The sequence below is a fragment of the Scyliorhinus torazame genome, chromosome 2, assembly GCF_047496885.1.
Source record: "Scyliorhinus torazame isolate Kashiwa2021f chromosome 2, sScyTor2.1, whole genome shotgun sequence".
NCBI classification, from domain to species: Eukaryota; Metazoa; Chordata; class Chondrichthyes; order Carcharhiniformes; family Scyliorhinidae; genus Scyliorhinus; species Scyliorhinus torazame.
In genome coordinates, this window is record NC_092708.1 from 130,155,860 (window position 1) to 130,177,168 (window position 21,309).

A 21,309-nucleotide genomic window follows, 5' to 3' on the forward strand; every position below is an offset into this window, starting at 1 on the left:
AAGCAATGTAATCTCCCCAGTCTTTGCAGCTGGTGTGTGTTTGCAGTGAAGTAGCAGCTTTATGTAATCTTTCAACCAAAAGAACAAGCATTTGAATTTTCAGGAAGATAATGCTGCAGTGATACTCGAGGCAGGCTTTATTTTAAAATTATTTTTAGATAATAGAACATTTATTAAACTGACAACAAGATGACAAGTCCAAAGGTGTGCCGTTAGGTGGATTGACCATGCTAAATTGCCCCTCTACCATTGGTGTCCTTGCGTCCAATTACTTTGGACCCTAAAGTTCTGGAATTTTTTCCCTACACCTATTGAGCTCTCAACCTTGCTTGCCTCCTTTAAGGTGGTCTACAAAACCTACTACTTTAACCAAATATTTTGCCATTTAACCATTATTTGGCCAAAGGTTAGATTGGGTTTACAGGGTTATGGGGCCAGGACAGGGGAGTGGGCTTTGGTAGGGTGCTCTTTCAGAGGATAGGTGCAGCATTGATGGGCCGAATGGCCTCCTTATGCACTGTAGGGATTCTATGGTTCTAAGAGTTGCAAATTTCCTTCTCTAATAAAGTTTCCACAATTTCACCAAAAATAACTGACTCAAACGCATTACAATTGGGTACAGGACTTCAAGCCTTGTCCCAGTATGATTATGTTTTAACTTTTCCCTCATCAGAAAGCATGAGAAATTGACTTGAAAAGAGGTGGGCTCTGCTTTTGACTCTCTCCTTCCTCCCCGCAAATGGCATAGATGCTGTCTGAAACGTGCTGCATAAATAATCAGGGTACAGACTTGTATCACAGCATTCATTTTCATTTCATTTCATTTCATTACTGCATGGTATTGTAGTTAAAGTGCCACCCAGTTCATGGCTTTGATCTTTACTGTGTTGCAAAACCTGACCCCAAATGTTTGAAACAATGTTTTGCGTACTGTAATAGCAGAAAAATATATTGAAATTATCTTTGCAGCTTTGGACGAATAACTCTGTCTTCCCATCATCTGTAAGGAATTATTTCAAGTTGAAACCCTGCAGAATTTTGTTTTCGAGCTGGTGTGAAAAATGATTTCTGACAGAAAATTGTGTGTTTGACAACCATTTTCCTCAACAGAGAACAGACACTGTTGTCGCCTAATGCCTTTAGAGCATGACCTGAAGACATTGATTTTTGCAGTGCAAATGTGATTTAACAAAAACAGTGGTGATCACTGTGGCCTTTGAGCTGTGGTAGTGCTTGCTGCAGTGCTGTTTGGCTGGAGAGTTGGTGATTAATTAGTGTTTAGAAGTATGCCATGCAAAATACACAAATGAAAGCAAAAATACACGAGGGAAGGCATTTTTTCTGCACTTTAATCTCTAGATTGTTTTCATAAGAATGGAGCAGCATTATTTACTGTCATTTCTGTTGTCGAATTTAACCATATGTTACTTTAAACTGCAAAGGATTCCAAACTGGATAGTAAATGGCTAAGAAACTTAATTTTGTCGTAATCTCTTTGCACATCTTGAGTTTGCCAGACCCAAGTACACTCATCTGTTCATCAAAGTTGTATGTTGACGTTTGATAACACTCAAGACATTTCAACGAAAAAATAACTGCTATTTTAAACTGAAGCAGCATTTTTGATGTTTTTAAAAAAAAAGGAAAATTCTGATCTAGTGGAGTAAGAACTTGCTTTGCCATTATGTGATGATCATGTTTTGGCAAAACTGCAATAGTTTTGGATGAACAGTTTATATCTTAAGAGGAAGAAGCTGTGACATCTGCTTCCAAAGAGCTCAGGGACAGCACTCTGCGGGTGTCCTAGATCCTGAGACTGGAAGAGTCATTTAATTCTGTGGTTCAGGCTTGGTATCTGGATTTGTTGCTGCTCATATAATAGTTTCTTTGTGCACAAAGAACTGAACGTTTGGTTCTAATGCCACTCAGAAGTGTGAACAATTTGCATGCCTCATTAACTTACTAGTTGTCTTGAAATGAGATGGCGATACAGATCCTGTGTCTTCATGTATCATTGGTGCCCAAAAACATGTCTGGGGCTCACACATGAAGGTAGCTAGTTGGACAAGGTTTTATAGGGCAACCAACAACTGTAGAATCATATACCTGCTGAAAATATTCAGGGTTCAATTTTGCAATAGAAAGTGTAACATAATGACAAATTAGAAAACATAGTGTGTTTTTGCTAAACTCGGCATATTAAGGTGTTATAAGGATTTTACCCACATACCAGAATCTCTTGTAAGTTTCCAGCATCCACAGTAATTTGCTTTTATATATTGGAAGTTTGGTTTATTTTCTCTGATTTTACTTGGTCTGTAAGAAAGATTATTTTTTCTTTTAAAATATTTTATTGAAAGTTTTTCATTATAAACAAAATATGAAACCGTTAATTCAAGTTACAATGTGAAAGAACACAATAAACAATCAAGAACACCAATTAACTTCCCCCCCCAACATTGAACTAAATCCCTTAACAACTGAAGGTGATTAGCTCTTTAAAAAGGAAATGAATGGCTGTCATCTTGGGTAGAACACTTCTACCGACCCTCTAATGGTGCACTTGACCGTCTCCAAATGTAAGAATGACATGAGGTCACCCAACCAAACCAAGGCACTGGGCGCAACAGAAGATCTCCACCCAAACAAAACCCGGCTCCAGGCTATTAACGAGGCAAAGGCGAGGACATCCGCCTTCTCCCCGTCTGCGGCACCGGTGAGTGTGATGCCCCGAAAATGGCCCCAGATCAACATTAAGGATCTCTGACACAGTGCTGAAGAAAGAGACCCAGAAGCTCACTAACTTGGGACAAGACCAGAACATGAGTGTGGTTGGCTGGCTTCCAAGAACAATGCTCACGCTTGTCCTGGGCAGCACGGTAGACTTGTGGATAGCACAATTGCTTCACAGCTCCAGGGTCCCAGGTTCGATTCCGGCTTGGGTCACTGTCTGTGCGGAGTCTGCACATCCTCCCCGTGTGTGCGTGGGTTTCCTCCGGGTGCTCCGGTTTCCTCCCACAGTCCAAAGATGTGCGGGTTAGGTGGATTGGCCATGATAAATTGCCCTTAGTGTCCAAAATTGCCCTTAGTGTTGGGTGGGGTTACTGGGTTATGGGGATCAGCTGGAGGTGTTGACCTTGGGTAGGGTGCTCTTTCCAAGAGCCGGTGCAGACTCGATGGGCCGAATGGCCTCCTGCACTGTAAATTCTATGACAACAGAGAAAAAAACGATCATCCTCGCCTTTGTCAAATGAGCCCTGTGCACCATCTTGAACTGGATCAGAATAAGTTGAGCGCAAGAGGATGTGGAGTTGACCCTGCGAAATCCCCTCTCTACACCATCTCATCCAGAATAGGACCCAATTTACCTTCCCATTTCCCCTTTACCTCATCCAACCGAGCTGACTCCGCTGATAGGATCTGGCCGTAAATACACAAAATGCTCCCCCCACCAGACCCGACCGAAGACTAAATTCTCTTCATTAGGGAGGATGGTGGTACCAAGGGAAAAGAGAGGCATGTCTTGCATGAAAAATCATGGATCTGAAAATATCTAAACGGGTTGGAACCAGGGAGTTGAAATTTTTGAGATAGCACCTTAGCTGGCAAATCTTGCCTCCCCAAACAAATCTCCAAACCCTGACCCTTCCATGATCTAAAGGTCGAGCCTAAACCCGCTGGCAAAACTAGGTGATTACTGCAGATAGGGGCCAGCAAAGACATGGAGGTAAGTTTAAAATGAAAATGCTGTCTGAGCTGTCTCCAGGTCCTCCAAGGTGGACACCACTACCGGATTTGAGGAAAATCTATCCGGAGAGAATGGCAACAATGACATTACTGAGGCTGGAACCCTTACAAGAATGTGCCTCCTTTTGCCCCAATCTGGAACTCTGATCACTAAACCACCCTCGTACTTCTCAGTATTGGTAGTCCAATATTAAAATAATAAATTGAGTAAAGCTAAACCTCCTGACTGTTTATGTCTCTGGAGGAACTCCTTATGGGGTCTTACCCACCCAAATGAAGGACACCATATGCTCCACCCCTTCCTGATTTATCCCCCTCCACGTGCTGGAAGACCTCTGCACTATGGCAAGCGGTTTAGGCTCGAATCTGACACTCCAAAAATGGCTGCCAATGGGCACGGCTCCAACTTAACACCCAGAAGTCCTGACATCCTTTTGAAAAAGGAGACCCAGACATTAACAAGATTGGGGCAGGGACCAGAGCATGTGGTTCGCTGGTCCCCTAGAGTACCACTCATACCTGTCCTCCACCCCAGAGAAGAATCTTTCATACGTGCCCTGGTCACATGTGCCCTATGCACCACCTTGAACTGTATCAGACTTAAAAAAGAAGTGTTTATTAAAGTTTTTAACATTTTATGCAAAAATACAAACAATAGCCCTTAACCAAATACAAACCCCAAAGCAACCCTTCAATCCAAGAAACCCTTGCTTGTTCATCCCCCACCACCCTGGTTGTACCCTCCCCTCTCACCCCATCTGACGGCTAACAGTGACCAACTCTCTGAAATAGAATATAAACGGCCGTCATCTCCAGTAGAACCCTTCAATTGACTCCCTCATTGTGTATTTGACCTTCTTGAGGTGCAGAAATGCCATTAGATCCCCTCGCCAAGTCGAAGCGCTCGACGGCGTTGCCAGCCTCCAGCCCAACAGAATTCACCTCCACTCCACCAATGAGGCGAAGTCAATGACATCCGCTCTCATCCGCAGCCCCAGCACATCTGAAACCCCAAAGATAGCCACCAAAGACAGGGCTCTAGCTCAGTATTTAGAATCGCTGACTTGGTGCTAAAAAAGGAGCTCAAAAAACCCACCAGCTGGAACAGGACCAAAACATGTGTGCGCGGTGTGCGGGCTCTCTTGAACAGTGCTCATACTTATCCTCTCTCTCTCTCTCTCTCTCTCTCTATCTCTCTCTCTCTCTCTCCCCCCCCCGGGGCTCCTCAAAAAACGACTCATCCATTTAGCCGTTGCCCCTTTAACCAAACTTTCATTTTTTTTCCCAGTTAAGGGGCAATTTTGCGTGGCCAATCCACGTACCCTGCACATCTTTGAGTTGTGGGGGTGAGACCCACGCAGACACCGGGAGAATGTGCAAACTCCACATGGACAGTGACCTGCGGCTGGGATCGAAACCGGGTCCTCTGTGCCATGAAGTGGCAGTATTTGCCACCGTACCACTATGCCACCTTTCCTTCAACCAAATTTATTTCTCCCCTACGATCCGTTCATACATGTCGGACATACTGGTCGGAGGAGGGCAGTAAGGACGAGGCACCACTGGGAAATCAGAGAACAACCTCTTGACAAAGTTCCGTACCTGGAGGTACCTAAACATGTCCGTGCCTGACAGCCAGATTTCCCCTTCAACTGCAAGCTGGCAAACTGCCCCTCCAGGAATAAATCGCTCCCTCTCACCAGCTCTTTTTCTTTCCATGCACCAACTTTTGCATCCAGCCTTGCCATCTCATCAGGTGTTGGCACAAATGGGAGCTAGACTTGAGGCGGACCACAATTTAAAATGCTGGCGGAGCTGCCTCCATATTTGTAACTTTGACACCACCACCGGGTTGGCAGGGTAACTTGCCAGAACCAACAGAAGTGGCGCTGTTACCAATGCTCCCAAGTTTGTCCTCCTACATGACCCAGACTCCACCTGAACCCAGAGAGCCCCCGGTTCCCCGCACCACCCCAACACTTTCTCCACATCGGCCGCCCAGTAATAAAACAGTAAGTTGGACAGTACTAGACCCCTTGCCTACTTCTCCCTCTGAAGGACCCCCTCTGAATCCTCGGGGCCGTACCAGCCCAGATAAAACCAGAAATAAGCTACTCGATCCCCCCGAAAAAAAATTGGGCAGGAATACCGTGATACACTGAAATAAAATATAAATCTTGGCAAGATGTTCATCTTAACTGATTGGACCCTGCCTGCCAAAGTTAACGGGAGATGATCCCACCTCTAAGTCGGCCTTAACTCTGTTCACCAGGCACGTATAATTCAACCTCCGAAGCCTCGCCCAATTGCCAGCCACCTGGAGTCCTAAGTATCGAAAACTGGTCCCCCCTAACCGAAATAGCAACCCCCTCAATCTGGCTCCCCTCCCCAATGCTCCGACCACAAAATATTCACCCTTCCTTATATTCAACTTGTAATCAGAGAAGGCACCGAAGCTTTGCAAAATACCCATAATATTCCCGGGTCCCTCACACACAGCAGCAAATCATCTGTATCAATACCCCATGTTCCACCCCGCCTTCCATCCATTTGAGGCCCTCCAGGCAAAAACCAATGGCTCAATTTCCAAAGCAAACAACAAGAGAAACATCAGACACCCCTCCCTCTGGCTCGTACCTCAATGCAACCGGAAAAACCGTGAGGCGGTACCCCCACTCAAACCAGTCGAACGCCTTCTCCGCGTCCAACGATACGATTATCTCCAATTCTGGCCCGGCTGCAGAGCTAAGCAACACCTAGAAAAACCGACTTGCATTGGCTGACAACGTCCATCCCTTCACGGGTCTTCTCCCACTACCTCCAGAAGGAAAGGTTCCAGCCTTAATGCTGATACCTTGCCAATAATTTGGCATCCACATTCAGCACGAAGATCAGGCGATAGGACCCACACTTTGTGGGGTCCTTTATCCTTTTTCAGGAGCAGAGAGACCGACACCTGCCCCAGTGTCTCCGGGTGGGCACCCGCGTCAATCCCTAAATCATGCCCAGCAACAACAGACCCAACTGATCCGAAAACTCCTATTAAAATTCCACCGGGAACCCATCCAGTCCCGGTACCTTCCCTGCCAGCATGTGCTGCAATGCTATCTGAATCTCCTCCAAGCCTAGTGGCGCCTCCAGATCCTTCCGCAATTCTTCCTCCTAGGAAAACTCCAAACTCTGCCATTCCCCATAAGTCCTCCGGCTCCGACCTATGCAGCGTTTCATAAAAGGCCCTAAACACGTCATTCACTTGCTCCGGAGTGGAGAAATCTCGAACCTGAACAATATCCCTGGCCGCCTCTTGCCGCCTTAGTTGGTGAGCCAACTGGTGATCCAAGAGATGACTGGTGATCCAAGAGATGACGGGCCTTCTCCCCATACTCGTATACTGCCCCTTTTGCCTTCCTCAGTTGGTACACCGCCCTGTCCGTGGACCGTAGATCAAACTGCATTTGTAGTTCTTTCCTGTACGCCAAGAGCTCCATGGTCATATCTCCGATCCACCCCTAGAATCCCATCCACCAGTTTCTGTCACTCCTCCCTTGCCTCCTCATCCACATGTGCCTTATACACTATGATCTCTCCTCTGATCACCGCCTTCAGTGCCTCCCATAAAGTCGAGGCCGAGACCTCCAGTTATCATTGTGTTCAACATACTCCTAATGGCCCTTGAAATCTTCGCACATAACTCCCAGTTTGACAGCAGCCCTACTTCCAGCTGCCACCCCCTACAATGCTCCCAACCGACCTCCCAACATCAGATCCACCCAATATGGAGCATGGTCTGAAATGGCCACCGCCGAGTTCTCTACTTTCTTCACCCCGGCGAAAATAGTCCAACTCCTAAAATAATCAATCCTTGAATACATCTTGTGCACTTAGGGAAAAAAAACAATAACTACTGTGGCAGAAACCGTTTCATAAACAATACATTGTTCCAGTTCAGGGTGTTCACCTAGGACCTCCGATTTCCCCTCTAATGTACCTGCCACTATTATGTATTGTGCCCCCTGATCAGCTTTAACCCACTCTGCTTGGAACCGAAACCTCTGGTTAATTAAGATCACCAAACTCCCAGGCCCTACTGTCAAAGCCCGAGTGAAACACCTGACTGACCCAAGCTTTCCCGAGCCTAATCTGGTCCCGTATCCACAAATGGGTCCCTTCTAAAACCACCATGTTGGCTCGCAAACTCTTAAATGGGCAAAAACCCTTGTTCTCTTTACTGGTGCCCCCAGGCCTTGTACATTCCAGGTGGCTAATCTTGTTGATACCCCGCACTTTCCTCCCACCTCCCCCTCCCCCCTCCCTCAAGTCAGCCATTACCAAAGTGATGTGTCATACCTTCATGCCAGGTCCTAGGCCCCAGGCCCACCTAAGATGGTTACCTGTGCAACCCTACAGGTGAAACAAAGAAAATACCCTGGTTTGTTAGCTCCCAGCCCCCCACCCCCAAACTGACAGACTGCCTGCCGCCTCAACTAACCCCTTCACCCCCCCCTCCTAGACAAACATTCTAGACTCATCGAGCCTCGCCAAACTGGTCCAAGACTCAGCCCCACACCACTTCTGTTCACTAGCCTACTCATCAGTGCTAGCAAGGTGCTCCCCCACCTGCCAAGGTCCCTCCCAGAAAACGGCCACAAAAGGCAAACAACATCCCCCAGCCCATCCTCCGTGCTCCCCTTTCCCTCCAATTACCATATCAATCCATGCGCTATAACATGCCACATGACCCAACAACAACAAAGAAATGTACAGCACAGGAACAGGCCCTTCGGCCCTCCAAGCCCGTGCCGACCATGCTGCCCGACTAAACTACAATCTTCTACACTTCCTGGGTCCGTATCCCTCTATTCCCATCCTATTCATGTATTTGTCAAGATGCCCCTTAAATGTCACGATCGTCCCTGCTTCCACCACCTCCTCCGGCAGCGAGTTCCAGGCACCCACTACCCTCTGCGTAAAAAACTTGCCTCGTACATCTACTCTAAACCTTGCCCCTCTCACCTTAAACCTATGCCCCCTAGTAATTGACCCCTCTACCCTGGGGAAAAGCCTCTGATTATCCACTCTGTCTATGCCCCTCATAATTTTGTAGACCTCTATCAGGTCTCCCCTCAACCTCCTTCGTTCCAGTGAGAACAAACCGAGTTTATTCAACCGCTCCTCATAGCTAATGCCCTCCATACCAGGCAACATTCTGGTAAATCTCTTCTGCACCCTCTCTAAAGCCTCCACATCCTTCTGGTAGTGTGGCGACCAGAATTGAACACTATACTCCAAATGTGGCCTAACTAAGGTTCTATACAGCTGCAACATGACTTGCCAATTCTTATACTCAATGCCCCGGCCAATGAAGGCAAGCATGCCGTATGCCTTCTTGACTACCTTCTCCACCTGTGTTGCCCCTTTCAATGACCTGTGGACCTGTACTCCTAGATCTCTTTGACTTTCAATACTCTTAAGGGTTCTACCATTCACTGTATATTCCCTACCTGCATTAGACCTTCCAAAATGCATTACCTCACATTTGTCCGGATTAAACTCCATCTGCCATCTCTCCGCCCAAGTCGCCAGACAATCTAAATCCTGCTGTATCCTCTGACAGTCCTCATCGCTATCCGCAATTCCACCAACCTTTGTGTCGTCTGCAAACTTACTAATCAGACCAGTTACATTTTCCTCCAAATCATTTATATATACTACAAAGAGCAAAGGTCCCAGCACTGATCCCTGTGGAACACCACTGGTCACAGCCCTCCAATTAGAAAAGCATCCTTCCATTGCTACTCTCTGCCTGCTATGACCTAGCCAGTTCTGTATCCACCTTTCCAGCTCACCCCTGATCCCGTGTGACTTCACCTTTTGTACTAGTCTACCATGAGGGACCTTGTCAAAGGCCTTACTGAAGTCCATATAGACAACATCCATTGCCCTACCTGCATCAATCATCTTTGTGACCTCCTCGAAAAACTCTTTCAAGTTAGTGAGACACGACCTCCCCTTCACAAAACCATGCTGCCTCTCACTAATACGTCCATTTGCTTCCAAATGAGAGTAGATCCTGTCTCGAAGAATTCTCTCCAGTAATTTTTCTACCACTGACGTAAGACCTGTAGTTCCCTGGATTATCCTTGCTACCCTTCTTAAACAAAGGAGCAACATTGGCTATTCTCCAGTCCTCCGGGACATCACCTGAAGACAGTGAGGATCCAAAGATTTCTGTCAAGGCCTCAGCAATTTCCTCTCTTGCCTCCTTCAGTATTTTGGGGTAGATCCCATCAGGCCCGTCTATTTTTCAAGACGCCCAACACCTCGTCTTTTTGGATCTCAATGTGACCCAGGCTATCTACACACCCTTCGTCAGACTCAACATCCACCAGTTCCTTCTCTTTGGTGAATACTGATGCAAAGTATTCATTTAGTACCTCAGCCATTTCCTTTGGCTCCACACATAGATTCCCTCCCCTGTCCTTCAGTGGGCCAACCCTTTCCCTGACTCCCCTCTTGCTTTTTATGTACGTGTAAAAAGCCTTGGGATTTTCCTTAACCCTATATGCCAATGACATTTTGTGACCCCTTCTAGCCCTCCTGACTCCTTGCTTAAGTTCCTTCCTACTTTCCTTATATTCCACACAGGCTTTGTCTGTTCCCAGCCTTCTAGCCCTGACAAATGCCTCCTTTTTCTTTTTGACGAGGCCTAAAATATCCCTCGTTATCCAATGATCGTGAAATTTGCCATATTCAGAAAGATTTTGTTGAGTAGATGCAGCTAAATTATATTGCCCATTTGGAGCTTTTGCTTTTGGAGTTCCTTTGAATAAGGTCCTTGGCCCAATGCTCGCTTATGTTATCAATAACTACCTTTTCTTGCGATGCTGCCAAACAGACCATTTAAAATTGCAACATGTAAAATACTTGTGAGCTGTCCAGCCAGCATGCAACTTTAATTTCCCTTTTTTTTGTGGTCCTTGAGTTCCTTGAATGTAACAGGAAAACCTAGTTCTGTTTTTTCCATCACTCCTTACCTCTGGGGTGTGGGTGGATGAGACCAATCTAAACACAACGGTCTTGAGAGTGGGTCAGCATTGAGTCATGGGACGTGTAGAGCTGTCGGATGTCCTGTTCAACCACTGCATCTGGATCTATCTTCAGCTGTGTAGACTTGTCTTGCTACTGGCCAAAATAGATCAGGACATGAGATTGAGGCTGATGATGTGAAACGTTCCCTCGCTATACTGCAATTCACGTGCAGGTCATGTTCATCGTTGTATCATCTGTCAACCATCATAATAATAATAATCGCTTATTATCACAAGTAGGCTTCAGCGAAGTTACTGTGAAAAGCCCCTGATCGCCACACTCTGGCGCCTGTTTGGGGAGGCCGGTACAGGAATTGAACCTGCACTGCTGGCATTGTTCTGCATTACAAGCCAGCTGTTTAGCCCACTGTGCTAAACCAGACCCTGTTATCTCCAGTTGCGATGGGTGAGTGATTTTGCAGCAAGTGAGAATTCGCTGGGAGCTGTCGCCAGGTTCCGGCTGTACGGTTTTCCACTGGAAGGAAGCAGTAATTCCGCAGCCCCCTGAGTGACTGAGCAGCCCTTTTCAGGATTGCACTGCTCACCTTTCTTGTGTGAGGAAGGGATTAGAAAAGTTGGCCTCAACATTGTCTGCTTCACCTCCCTAGTCAACAGGCTTGCAAGAATCCCATCAATGCCACAATCTGAAAAAATAAACTAAAGGTGACGCCAGTCGCTGTTGGCACACGGCACATCTGTACCCCTGTTGGCAATGCCACAGCCGACAGACCTGAGAGAAGAACTAGTCTTGTTGTTATAGAGCTGATTAGGTATAACATCCAGATCGCCTTTCTGAGGAGGGTCAGTCCAAAGTAATTGATGGAGGTAATACATTCCGTGGAGTTGCTGTGGAAAAGAAGAGCGGTGGTACGCTGGCATGGCCCATTGTTATGGGCAGGGTGGCGACGTGAATTGAATTATTATTGCTGTTCCTTTTCTCTGCCCGTGATGTGGTAGTTTTAATTTCTAATTTAATTTGTTTCTCCTTCCTATCCTTTCCCTTATCGAAATGGTGTGTTTAGAACATAGAACATAGAACAATACAGCGCAGTACAGGCCCTTCGGCCCACGATGTTGCACCGAAACAATAGCCATCTAACCTACACTATGCCATTTCCCAAACCTCTGTCTACGAGGTCCAATGTTAAAATAGCCCCACAGCAAATTTTTTAAAATTAAACAAAACTAAGATCTTTTAAAACATACAAAACCCAAGGGATGGATTGCGACACAACATTCGCGCTCATGAGCATACAAGGCAGAAAGACAGGGAAAGGGGTTACAAATTGCAAGTTACTTAAAACACAGATTAATTTATTGGGAGTAGAGTCCAGTGTCCAGTGAGTTATTTCGGGTGGTTGTATCTGGAGGAATTCCTGGTCTTTGCCCTTGGAGTTTGGTTGAGGAGGGTGAAGATGTTGCAATGTATTCTGGTAATTCATTCATTCTGTAGTTGAAATACAGGATTCTTTCTGGAGATATGATTTTGAGAGAGATGGAGGTTGGAGGGAGGCTGCCAGCCTGGATTCTCGTTTACTCTTGGGTTAAGTCGCAGCTGAAGGCAAAATTTCAAAAGTTGCATAATTAAAGCAATTCAAACAGTTCAAGCCTCCATCATGTGACAGGATTGTTCGGGTCTAGCCTTTCAGTTAATGATGTGCTTTAAAAAACCTTGTCAAAACCCATTGTATTTTGAGTAGATAACTGTGGAACCATTAGCACAACATTGAAGATGATGTCCTAATAGCTCTATCTTTGTCCAGAGCAGGCTAATGATGATATCCTGTCAGCTAGTTCTTCGCACTGGCTTGACTAGAATGTTCCTACAATGTAAGTCACATTCTAGGAGGTTGAAGAGCTAACCTTTGTCCATTGGAATGGCGTAGAATCTTCCAGAACAACCAGCATGTGACAATGCAGCCATTTTATCACTCCAGCAATTGTCTATTTAAAATTAATGGAAGACAATCACATTTCTTAGATTTTCTTTTTTGTGTGTCTTCTTGGCATGACATGTCTCCACTGTTGGAGGAAAACAAATGGATTCTATTTCATCTTTTTTTGTGTGTTTAAGGAGAAGAGAAAGACAGTAAGTAAGGAGTGTTGTGTTCTGTGACCTTGCCATTGCAATGGTATGCACAGAACATCTAGTTGGTGACTAGAACGATAATTTATTGATGAACATGTGGAAAGATAACAAACAGAATACTATACAGACAAAGTTACTCTGTGAGTTTGGTGAGCTCGCCTGGAACTACCCTATGTGTGACTGTCCTATTGTACGCCTTACTACCAACTGGCAAGTATCAAGTCACGTGACCGATGTCTGACGCCACCAGCTGGAGGTACATAGGTAACTATGTACAAAACTATTCACAGCATATCACCATAACCCCTTCCTTTGACGATGTTTACATTTATATACAAAAAACAGCATTTGTATTATCCTTTTACACATGTGACATATGTATATACAGATTTGACTGTGTTTCAATTAACAGGATATGCCTGATGAATGTGTCCCTGGTGCACAGCTCATCGTGCATCTCTGACATTATGCATTGTGCATCTCCGACAGGATCACCCCGCTGATCTTCTGGCCTTTTGTCAGCTTTCCGACATTGTTTCTGTTTCTGGAAGACTGGTTTCCGTGCAGGTCTTTTTTGCCTTAACCTTTTGACGCGATGCGTCCTGAAGACTGGTATCCTTGCTGGTCATGCCTGCGTCATCGTCTTCTGCGTCACCAGCTTTTTTTTTTTAACGCAATGCTTTTTGCTGCTGCGTCGCCGTGTACTCTCTGACCTGTCGGCCACATTGCCGATGTCTTGTTCAGCATCGATGTGGAGACACTTCTGTTGTTCAGCATCAGGAGTGTTGTTTTTTTTTTTTGTTTTAGGTCATAAGTGGGACTCACGGTATTCCCCACTCTCCTCTTCCTCTTTTTCGTGAGAGCAATTTTGTGGCTTCTCTTTTTCCACTTAGCTTTGGTTGTGCCTATCTTGCCTCTGGCCTGCACCATGTGAGCGGATGTTTGTGGATCGTTTGCTGAGACGCCTCGTGTTGGCCTACTTCCGAGGGACTGTATGGTCATGGTCAAGTCTGCACCTTCAGTAGCTGGTTGCAGAGCCTTGCATTCTGGTGTCTGGGTTGGATCCACATCCCCAACGTTGAGTGCTGTCCCTGCATCCTGTGTTTGAGCCCCAAGTGATGGGTCCTCGTCACTTGAAATGATAATGTATGAGTCATCTTTTCCTGAAGAACCGAGTAATGACTCATCCTCGTGTTGTAGTATGACATACGTATCATCCGTTGTTGTGGAGTGCATACAGATACAGCCATCTGCTCCTCTAACTCATTCGATGGAGTGGCCCGGACCATTGAGGAGTTCACTACCAGAACCATTTCATAGGCCTGAGATGATTCACCGTTTGCCAGTTTCTCCAGAACGGGTATTATATCTTCCATTATTAGTTTGTTCGCAGCAGAGTTGTTTTCATCCGAAGTGTCTGCTACTGCAATCTCACTTTCAGTCTCTGCCTACGCCATCTTAGAGCTGTCACGCTTCTCGGTGTCCTGCGCAGACTGGATACCCTTTGTGATCACCTCGTCATTCCCGCCGAACCACCTGAATAGCGCTTCACAGGGTTCCTCATCTAGCTTACCGTCACTCCTGCGAAACAACCTGACTTGCGTTTCATCGTCGTCCTCATCTGGCTCACCCTCTGAACCTTTACTTTCTTCATCATACTCATGGTCTTTGTAAATATCATCGTGGTACTCATCATCGGAGTCGGTATCATCTGCAAAGACTTCTCCTCTAAAATATGACATTTGCACACAGGAGGCGACCAATTTCAAAGTCAGCATTGAGTCTTGCTGCAGAACTTTTATTTAACATTCCATGCTGTGGAACTTCAGGAGGACTGAAGGAAATAAAGAATGAGACTTTTGGTACAGTTTTTGTAACTGTTTTACGAGTGCTCCAACCCTTATGCTTCGGCTTCATTTTAATGGTTTTCAGTGTGACATTTTTTCCTTTCTTCCAGTCGATCTGGCACCCTGTGCATCCCGTGATTTCTGGTTTGTTAAAGATTGCAAATTCAAACTTGTCAGGACTCGATTGCAGTTGGTATACTTTCGTAATTATCTCATTTGTAAAATACTCATTTTGTTCAAACTTAAACTCCAGAGTGAATCTCATTGGCTGTTCAAGCTCTGAACATTTAATGTTCACATCTTGTAGATGCTTTAATATGGGCTCATCATGTTCCTGTATCATACCACTGAGTATATACACCTTCTTGAAGACTGTTAAGCAGAAGTCTAGAATTCCCTTCGGCTCTTCCATCTCTTCATCTGATTTGCCATCCTCCGCCTGGACTTTCGCTAGTTTCTCATCGAATAGCTGCGCCACCATATCTCGTTGAAAGTTGCAGTAATCGTCTGGCCACTCGCTGTCTGGAACATACAGCCACTCAACTAAATTCAGGGCCTCGCACGCATCTGCTCCTATGATACATTCGCTTTTCATGTCCACAATGGAACATGGTAATAAGAGTTGTGTCGTGCACCCATAATTCGAGTTCACATGCACCCAGCGCCTCAATCTCCTTCCCACAGTGTATCAACAGTCTCGGTTAATTTTCGGTTTAATGTGCAGCTCGTGCAAATCGGACAGACTGAGGTTGGCCCTTGTTCCCGTGTCGAGTTCGCATTTTATCAATGTTCATTAATCAACACTAGAGTTCTCACTTTTTATGGTCAGACTCATCTTGTCCTTGGTTGAAATGAGATCAATAAAGAACTATTCTCCGGTGGCATCTCATCTACTGTGTTGACTGATCTGATTTGGTCCATGTAGGACGCAAAAAACATTGTTTTGCAAAATGATTTGTACGGCCACACCTGGAGCATACTTTTCCATATGCTGGACATTGCCATGGTCCATGTCGATTGCCACATTTCTGGCATAAGATGGTGGACCTTGTCTGCTGCTTAAAACGGCCACCCGCACTGAGACCACGCTTTTTACTGAACTGCATCACAGTGCTGATGGCACTGGCATCTTATTGATTGATTGATTGATTGATTTGATTTATTGTCACATGTACCGAAGTACAGTGAAAAGTATTTTTCTGCAGCCGAGGAACGTGTACAGTACGTACATAGACACAAGAATAATCAACAGAGAACATTGACAAATGGTACATCGACAAAACAGTGATTGGTTTCAGTGCGGAACAAGGGGCCAAACAAAGCAACTTCAGCAAATACATGAGCAAGAGCAGCAGAGGGCGTCATGAATAGTGTTCTTACAAGGAGCAGATCAGTTCGAGGGGGAGTCGTTGAGGAGTCTTGTAGCTGTGGGGAAAAAGCTGTTCCTATGTCTGGATGTTCGAGTCTTCAGACTTCTGTACCTTCTGCCTGATGGAAGGGTCTGGAAGAAGGCAATGCCTGGGTGGGAGGGGTCTCTGATAATGCTGTCTGTCTTCCTGAGGCAGCGAGAGGTGTATAAAGAATCAATGTGGGGGTGGCAAGCTTGTGTGATGAGTTGGGCTGAGTTCACCACAGTCTGCAGTTTCTTGCGACCTTGGACCGAGCAGTTGCCATACCAAGGTGTGATGCAGCCGGATAGGATGCTGTCAATCGCACATCTGTCGAAGTTTGTGAGAGTCGATGCAGACATGCCAAATTTCTTTAGCTTCCGTAGGAAGTAGAGCTGTTGTTGGGCTTTCTTGACTGTTGCATCAACGTGAGTTCTTCCATGTTTTTTTTTAATTTTTAAAAATAATTTTTATTCAGGTTTTCATAAAATATCAGTAACAAAATGAAAAAGAACCCAACAGGGGTAAGTACAAAACACAGTCTAGAAAAGCAACCCTCCATACCGCCCCCCCCCCCCCCCCCCCCTGTACATAAATAATAAATTAACATTAACACCCCGACTTAACACAACAGGTATAGACACCCCCTCAGACCCTCCAGTGTAAATAACAAAAACAAAAATAAAGTAAAACCCCCCCCCCCCCCCGAGCTTCTGCTGCCATTGACCAATGTCTACCGTTCTGCCAGGAAGTCTAAGAACGGTTGCCACCGCCTAAAGAACCCTTGTACTGACCCTCTCAAGGCGAATTTCACCCTCTCCAATTTAATGAACCCCGCCATATCGCTGATCCAGGATTCCACGCTTGCGGGCCTCGCATCCTTCCACTGAAGAAGAATCCTTCGCCGGGCTACCAGGGACGCAAAGGCCAGAATACCAGCCTCTTTCGCCTCCTGCACTCCCGGCTCCTCTGCCACCCCAAATATTACGAGCCCCCAGTCCGGTTTGACCCTGGATCCTACCACCCTCGACACCGTCCTTGCTACGCCCTTCAAAAATTCCTCCAGCGCTGGGCATGCCCAGAACATATGGGTGTGATTTGCTGGGCTCCCTGAGCACCTAACACACCTGTCCTCACCCCCAACAAACCGGCTCATCCTTGTGTGTGCCCTGTGCAGCACTTTAAATTGTATGAGGCTGAGCCTCGCGCACGATGAGGAAGAGTTCACCCTCCCGAGGGCATCTGCCCACGTCCCTTCCTCAATCTCCTATCCCAACTCCTCCTCCCACTTACCTTTCACCTCCACCACCGAGGCCGCCTCCTCCTCCTGCATCACCTGATAAGTTTCCGAGATCTTTCCCACCCACCCCCCCCGAGAGCACCCTGTCCTGTACTGTGTGTGGCAGTAGCCGCGGGAATTCCACCACCTGCCATCTGGCAAACGCCCTTACCTGTAAGTACCTGTAGGTGTTCCCCGGGGGGAGCCCGTACTTCTTCTCCAGCTCCCAAGCTCGTGAACTTCCCGTCCACAAACAGGTCCCCCAACTTTCGTATCCTTGCCCTGTGCCACCCCGAAAACCCTCCATCTGTTCTCCCTGGGGCAAACCGGTGGTTCCCCCGTATTGGGGTCCACGCCGAGGCCCCAACTCCCCCCCCCCCCCCCCCTATGCCGCCCCCACTGCCCCCAAATTTCGAGGGCAGCCGCCACCACCGGGCTTGTGGTATACCTCCCTGGAGGGAGCGGCAACAGCGCCGTTGCCAGTGCCTCCAGCCTCGGACCCACACAAGACGCCGTCTCCAGCCTCTTCCATGCAGCCCCCTCCCCCTCCATCACCCACTTGCGCACCATCGTCGCATTGGCGGCCCAGTAGTACCTACAGAGGTTGGGCAGCGCCAGTCCCCCCCCTATCTCTACTCCGCTCCAGGAACACCTTCTCACCCTCGGAGTCCCTCGCGCCCACACAAACCCCATTATACTCCTGTTAACCCGCCTAAAAAAGGCCTTCGGGATAAACACGGGGAGGCACTGGAACAGGAACAAAAACCTTGGGAGCACCGTCATTTTGATTGACTGCACCCTACCCGCCAAGGACAGCGGCAACGCGTCCCACCTCTTGAACTCCTCCTCCATTTGCTCCACCAGCCTTGTAAAATTAAGCCTATGCAGGGCCCCCCAGCTCCTGGCCACCTGGACCCCCAAATATCTAAAGCTCCTCTCCGCCCTTTTTAGTGGGAGCTCGCCAATCCCCCTCTCCTGGTCCCCTGGGTGAACCACGAACAGCTCGCTCTTCCCCATGTTGAGCTTGTACCCCGAAAAGTCCCCGAATTCCCTAAGAATCCTCATTACCTCCGGCATTCCTCCCACAGGGTCCGCCACATACAGCAGCAGGTCGTCCGCATAGAACGACACCCTATGCTCCTCCCCAACCCACACCAACCCCCTCCAGTTCCTTGACTCCCTCAGTGCCATAGCCAGGGGTTCAATCGCCAGTGCGAAGAGCAGGGGGGACAGGGGACACCCCTGCCCCGTCCCTCGGTGCAACCGAAAGTATTCGGACCTCCTCCTGTTTGTGGCCACACTCGCCATCGGGACCTCATACAACAGCCTAACCCACCTGACAAACCCCTCCCCAAACCCGAACCTCTTCACCTCCCACAGGTACCCCCACTCTACCCGATCGAAGGCTTTCTCAGCGTCCAACGCCACCACTATCTCCGCCTCCCCCTCCCTCGTCGGCATCATGATAATGTTCAAAAGCCTCCGCACATTCGCGTTCAACTGCCTCCCCTTCACAAACCCCGTCTGGTCTTCATGGATGATCTGCGGCACACAATCCTCAATCCTCGTGGCTAAGACCTTGGCCAGCACCTTGGCATCTACATTTAGCAAGGAAATCAGTCTGTAAGACCCACACTGCAGGGGATCCTTGTCCCACTTCAGGATCAAGGAGATCAGTGCCCGGGACATCGTCGGGGGCATTGCCTCTTGCCTCATTGAAGGTCCTGACTAGCAACGGGCCCAACAGGTCCATATATTTTTTATAGAATTCGACCGGGAAACCGTCCGGCCCCGGTGCCTTCCCCGCCTGCATGCTTCCTATCCCTTTGGTCAGCTCCTCCAGCCCAATCGGGGCCCCCAATCCTGCCACCAGTCCCTCTTCCACCTTTGGAAACCTCAATTGGTCCAGGAAGCGGCCCATCCCTCCCTCCTCCCGTGGGGGCTCGGATCGGTACAATTCCTCGTAAAAGTCCCAGAAGACCCCATTGATGCCAACCCCACTCCGCACCACACTCCCTCCCCTGTCCTAGACTCCCCCGATCTCCCTAGCTGCGTCCCGCTTCCGAAGCTGATGCGCCAGCATCCAGCTTGCCTTTCCCCCATATTCGTAAATCGCCCCCTGGGCCTTCCTCCATTGCACCTCCGCCTTCCTGGTGGTCACCAGGTCGAATTTGGCCTGGAGGCTGCACCTCTTCCTCAACAATCCTTCCTCGGGCACCTCCGCATACCTCCTGTCTATCCTCACCAACTCCCCCTCCAGCCTCTCCCTCTCCCCCCCGCTCCCTCCGCTCCTTGTGGGCCCTAATGGAGATCAGCTCTCCCTTCACCACCGCCTTCAGCGCCTCCCATTACATCCCCACTCGGACCTCCCCGTTGTGTTCTTCCATGTTGACGCCAAAATGTTTCAAACTGAGTGTACTGATCTGCTGTGCAACCAATTCACTCGCATGACAAATCGTAATAGCATTTTCTAATTTCAGGATGTCTTCCCGTAACAATCTCTCACTGAGCTAAACATTCGATATCCCAAACACTATTTGGTCATGGATCATCGATGACTTCAGCTTACTGAAATTACAGGACTAGGCCTTCAGCCTCAAGTTGGTTACAAAGCTGTCAAAAGATTCACCTGGTTTAACATAAGAACATAAGAACTAGGAGCAAGAGTAGGCCACCTGGCCCTTCGAGCCTGCTCCGCCATTCAATGAGATCATGGCTGATCTTTTGTGGACTCACCTCCACTTTCCCGCCCGAACACCATAACCCTTAATCCCTTTATTCTTCAAAAAACTATCTATCTTTATCTTGAAAACATTTAATGAAGGAGCCTCAACTGCTTCACTGGGCAAGGAATTCCATAGATTCACAACCCTTTGGGTGACGAAGTTCCTCCTAAGCTCAGTCTTAAATCTACTTCCCCTTATTTTGAGGCTATGCCCCCTAGTTCTGCTTTCCCCGCCAGTGGAAACAACCTCCCCGTATCTATCCTATCTATTCCCTTCATAATTTTATATTTTTCTATAAGATCCCTCCGCATCCTTCTAAATTCCAACGAGTACAGTCCCAGTCTACTCAACCTCTCCTCGTAATCCAACCCCCTCAACTCTGGGATTAACTTCCTCTGCACACCCTCCAGCGCCAGTACGTCCTTTCTCAGGTAAGGAGACCGAAACTGAACACAATACCCCAGGTGTGGCCTCACTAACACCTTATACAATTGCAGCATAACCTCCCTAGTCTTAAACTCCATCCCTCGAGCAATGAAGGACAAAACTCCATTCGCCTTCTTAATCACTTGTTGTACCTGTAAACCAACTTTTTGCGACTCGTGCACTAGGACACCCAGGTCCCTCCGCACAGCAGCATGTTTTAATATTTTATCATTTAAATAATAATCTCTTTTGCTGTTCTTCTTACCAAAATGGATAACTTCACATTTGTCAACATTGTATTCCATCTTCTTAACCTCGTCCATTCACTTAAACTATCCAAATCCCTCTGCAGACTTCCAGTATCCTCTGCTCTTTTTGCTTTACCACTCATCTTAGTGTCGTCTGCAAACTTGGACACATTGCCCTTGGTCCTCAACTCCAAATCATCTATATAAATTGTGAACAATTGTGGGCCCAACACTGATTCCTGAGGGACAGCACTAGCCACTGATCACCAACCAGTGAAACACCCATTAATCCCCACTCTTTGCTTTCCATTAATTAGCCAATCCTCTACGATGCTACTACTTTACCCTTAACGCCAAGCATCTTTATCTTATGCAATAACCTTTTGTGTGGCACCTTGTCAAATGCTTTCTGGAAATCCAGATATACCACATCCATTGGCTCCCTGTTGTCTACTGAACTGGTAATGTCCT

General features: G+C 47.3%; 1 protein-coding gene across 2 annotated transcripts in view; it reads left to right on the top strand.

Moving 5' to 3' along the window:
- agps (alkylglycerone phosphate synthase) overlaps nt 1-21,309 on the top strand; it is a 218,479-nt gene that overhangs the window by 54,315 nt on the left and 142,855 nt on the right. The gene's annotated exons all lie outside the window — the stretch shown is intronic.